The following is a 5,477-nucleotide window of genomic DNA, read 5'->3' on the forward strand; positions in this document are numbered from 1 at the left end:
TAATATCAAAAAATGTATCGAGCATTTTTTGTTATAGTATTTTATAGTAAATATATTTGTATGCTATTACAATCTTAAAAAAGGTTGTCGAAAGATGTTTCTCCCTTAGTAACTTATACCTCTATTCATTTTTATTATTGTATCAAATTTATGACGCATCTCACACCAAGATAAACAAACTAATTAATTTGTCATCGGTATATGTTTTAATGGGCAATGAAATATCTGGTTATAAGACACTACAAAATAGTCCAACTATAAGACACTATAAATTTAATCCAACTTTAATTTAATGCTTTCCTAATTTGTAGTTAATAAAATGCAAAAGCAATACTCACATATGCATCTACTACTTGTAGATACCTCATTTATGCACCTCTCGCAAACCACCCGGTGATGATTGGGCCGCATGTTTGGTACGCGGACTGGTACGCGGAACGATTTGTGACAATTCGTAAGATTATCGTTAAGTGATTGCTCAAATATTAATGTATACCTCTTAGTTGTCATCTACGTCCCGATACGGTCGTTTTGACAGTAATTAGAGTACATTTGGAGTCCGGGCCTAAAACCTTCTTCATTTTCTGATAACCGTTAAATCCCGAGTCAGAATGTTCTGGAATGTTCCGGATATTTCTATTCCATATTCCACAATCTTTATCTTTTGGTAAACAATTCCCCGTAATATTCACATAAGATATTAAGGAAAACCGAATTATTCCGTCCTACCATAACTTAAACACGGAAATCTTTCTTCCGCAGGAGGAAACCACTTGGGAACAGACGCGGCAGATGTCGCGCTCTTCCAAGAGACGCATGGTGGCTGCTGCGCCTCTTCCCAGGTCCTTTTCTGCGTAATTTTCGTATCTTTTTCATATCTTTCCGAGATTCACTTCCAAAGAGTCTCCGAAACCCTAATTCCTTCACGTGATTAGTATAAATAGGAGCCTTCGCTCCTCATATTTCTCACGCGAGTGTCCGCCCTTCTCTTCTCCCTTTGCATTCTAGACCTTTGTTCTTACCTTTTGGCGTCTACGTTCTTGAACATTCGACCACGTAAGCTCAGATCCTTCTGAGTACCAGCCTCGTTTGCATGACCGACCAATTTGACCAACTCCACATCAATCAACTTAATTAATCTAATCGTTTTCCTCTTACGAGGGCACTTTCTTTGCATTCGCGTCGAGCATCACTAATCGATATCTTAGTCCTTCTCGTTTCGTCAAACATGTAAGTCTGAGGGTGTATAATCTCTCTTTTATTTATTGTATTTTAATTATTGTACCACTATTGTAAGGTTTATGTCGAACATACCTCATTAAAACCGATTTCTAAAACCATGCGTTTAAAACCTTTTTTACGGATTTTCAGTAGACAAACGTCGAGAAAGGACGCAGCAACTGCTGCGCCTCTTCGAAGGAGCGCAGTTCCTGCTGCGCCTCTTCGTGAGGGCCGCCGCAGCCTTCGCTTCCTTTCTTCTTCCTTCGTCCTCTGTAATTCGTCTTGTTTTATTCGTCTTTGTTTCGTTTGTTTGTTAATTCTTTGTTATAATAGCATGATAATCTCATATGTATATCGTTCATCATTCATTAGCATATAATTCGTCATAAATCCGACTTAAATCCCTTATAATCTCATATTTGCGGGTTTTCGTCATTAAATTCAATCCGGGTTGTAGAAATTCGATTTGTTCATATTGAGTTTCTGGAATTCATCGTTGGTATATTTGTATCTGTTTATCATCACATGTTATTCATTAATTCATCATGTTTAGTTTAATCCAATTAATTTGTTTGGTTTGTTAATATCGTTCACTCCTGTAATTAATCCATCTTAATTCCGCCTCACCCATGTTTTACTATTTTCATGACCCATTCATATGTTAAATAACCTATTAATCACTTTCATCCGAGTAAATAATTTAAATCCATCGTTAAATTAACCAACGAATATTAACAACTTGCAATTCCGGCTTCACAGCCAGAACTGAGCCAAGGAACAGACGCAGCAACTGCTGCGCCTCTTCCAAGGGACGCGGCTCTGCTGCGCCTGTTCCTGGTTGATTTCTGCCTCTGAACTCCCTTTCTGCCTGACTTAGTTATTTAGCTTACGTATAATTGACTATTATTCGTATTATCACCTTTTGTTTTGTCGTAATTCATTCTCTTTTATTCTTTTTCTCAAATTATCCATTTTAAAGGTATTTTCGACACGAATCGCCTATCCCAATGTAATTAATGTAATTTTCATTATTGTAATTTTCTTTTATTGTATTTATCATTATTTCTTGTGTCATTTGTATGTTTTCACATGTAATTGAGCATTAAATCCCAACTTCGACATTAATTGTATGTTAAATTAATTGTTCACCGACTTAGTTTAATTCTTCACATGCTAGGATCAAAACTTGGATGTTGCATTGCATGCATATAATCGACGATATATCAAGTACGAATAACTTCCCTAATCATTAGTAGAGGCCGCTATCGAGGCGGGCGGGATTAGGTGTTCGATCAAAAGAGCTTCCTAATACGTACCCTCACCCCTTACTCCAGATATCTGTGAACACCCGTGTTCATTGGCATCCACGAGAGTCATTCTAGATATAGAATGCTAAGGGTAACGATTGCTTAGTGTTCATGTCTCTACTTTGTGTCTTGACATGACACGAGGTATTCGAACGGTTCCAATTTCCCATAAAAATTGGTGGCGACTCCATACAAAATGCAAACGCTTGTTTCTCTTCTCTCCCAAGCGCCCCCGTGGGCCCACGCTGTCCACACTACTACATATTGAATACACCATTAGTTTCAAATGTAAAAATTGTTAAATAAATATGGCTAAACATTTATATCTCACTCTCACTCTCACTCTCACTCTCACTCTCACTCACTCTCACTCCTCACCTATAAGACCAATTAGTGTCGTCTCTACTTCTTACTTTCACAGCATATAGCTACAATAATGCTATGGAACTTATTTGCATCTTCTTTCGATACAAATTATAGAATAAGACAGACTAACACGTAAAAGTGTAAAATTATTACTCGTATTTTGTATAAAAAACCACTCGCTTATACAAACGGACTATCACAATAATTACCGATCTTTTAAAGGCAAATATAAACCATATTTTTTATATTTGATGTAGTACATATACAAAATCAATGTAAAGTTCGGAAATGCCGAAAAGACAGCCAAATGCTCAATCATCACCAACAATACCTACGTAAAATCAAGTATATATTCAGTATAATAAGGGGTCATTCACTTAGATAAGTTGATCATTATCATTTCATTAAGTTTCTATTAGTCAATATTTTATATGATATGTATCTTTCCCATTTAGCATGTAAATATCTTAGTCAGTTGTTCATATTGATTTTAGCCTAGAATATAGCTAACTATATTTTGTAAATATGATATATATATGCTATGAGATACAATACCGAATTCAAAGGTTTTGAATACTTTCATGGTATCAGGTTGATTATTCGATCCTCCTGTGTCCTTGCTTTTGCCCACGGCAACAGCACGTCGTTCCCTCGCCGTATCCTAGCCTCACGCTACCATGGTTGACGGCGAAAATACGAGCACTCACACGCCAAAATCCTCTCTTCACCCCGTCTACACCGTCACCAATATTCAAAATAAGGTACGCGTGTTAGACGGCACCAAAGTATCCTACGCGTCATGGGTCAACCTGTTTACGCTCCATGCCCGCGGATACAAGGTTTTACACCACATCGATGGTACGCCCGCTCCGGCTACGACTGACCCAACGTATGATGCGTGGTATGAAATTGATGCCCACGTATTGAGCATTAAATCTTACTTCGACCTTAATTGTTTGCTAATTACGTGTTAACCGACTTAGCCTAATTTTCACATGTTAGGATTAAAACTTGGATGTTGCATTGCATGCATACAATCGACGATATATCGAGTACGAATAACTTCCCTAATCATTAGTAGAGGCCGCTATCGAGGTGGGCAGGATTAGGTGTTCGATCAAAAGAGCTTCCTAATAAGTACCCTCACCCCTTACTCCAGATATCTGTGAACACCCATGTTCATTGGCATCCACGAGAGTCATTCTAGACATAGAATGCTAAGGGTAACGATTGCTTAGTGTTCATGTCTCTACTTTGTGTCTTGACATGACACGAGGTATTCGAACGGTTCCAATTTCCCATAAAAATTGGTGCCGACTCCATACAAAATGCAAACGCTTGTTTCTCTTCTCTCCCAAGCGCCCCCGTGGGCCCCCGTTGTCCACAGTTTGACGACTCCGCTGGGGATAATTGTAACACCCCCATACTCCAAGTGCCTTACCAGGACCACTTAGGTATGAAGACATTACCATCTCGGTTACCCGAGGCAATGATAATCAAACAACAATAAAGAAACAACATTTATTATAAATAATTTAGCGAATAGTTACAATCCTCAAAACCAAACCAAAAGTACGATACATTACTTCAAAATGACTGTTCTAACTGAAATGTAAATAAACTAAAGGCTACAGCGGAAGACTCCTATCATCATGTCGTGGCATCCCAAATATCCCAAGATTTCATCTCAATACCGCTCAATATCTGCTCACCATCCCCGAATGGATCACCGCAGTTTACAAAACAACACCGGGGTCAGGACTAATCACACAATCAATATGTATAACAACAATAAGATACACGATGCCTTTAATCACACACACACACACACACAACCAACCAATTCCCATCATCTCAATACTTGACCGTCCACTTTGGACCAGCCACCGCCAGTGGGGGACCGCAGCCGTACCCACCAAATCCCCGCTCCACATAGTGAGCGATAACCCTGTCCATTAATGTGCACATCCCCTTCCGTGGCGGGTTCCACGAAGGGCGAAACTAGGGCGTGAAGTCACTCCCGCAAGTGACCCCACTCAGCCGAGGCCACGCCTCGCGAACCATCAACAATGATCACAACCACAATCACAGTACAATTATTATATCAAACAACCAAATACAACACATCAACCAATATCCCATTATGGGATTAATACTGAGTAGGAAATCCTACCTGGTATGCACACAATCAGACGGTCTCTACTGCTGAGTCAAAAAGCCTCTTCTATGAACCCTCCTCCTATCATATAACACATAGAGGCTACACATCACATACTACACATAAAAACCCCCAATCTCTAAATTAGGGTTTAACCAAATCAAAGGAAATACAATAAAAAGGGTATGTAGATCTTACCCTCGACGCAAGGAACTCAACAGTATACACAACGACAAGAACTGACCGTCTGAACTCCGGGAATTGTTAAGAATGCGATTAGGAAGATGAACTTGTTGCTTTCTCTCTTAAACAGGAAATTAGGTTTTGTAAAAGTGATTTAAAACAATGACGACGAAACTTAAATACCTTAATCGCATAATTAACAAAACCCGAGAAAACTCCCCGTAAAACCGGACACTCGATCG

The sequence above is a fragment of the Silene latifolia genome, chromosome 10, assembly GCF_048544455.1.
Source record: "Silene latifolia isolate original U9 population chromosome 10, ASM4854445v1, whole genome shotgun sequence".
Lineage (NCBI taxonomy): Eukaryota > Viridiplantae > Streptophyta > Magnoliopsida > Caryophyllales > Caryophyllaceae > Silene > Silene latifolia.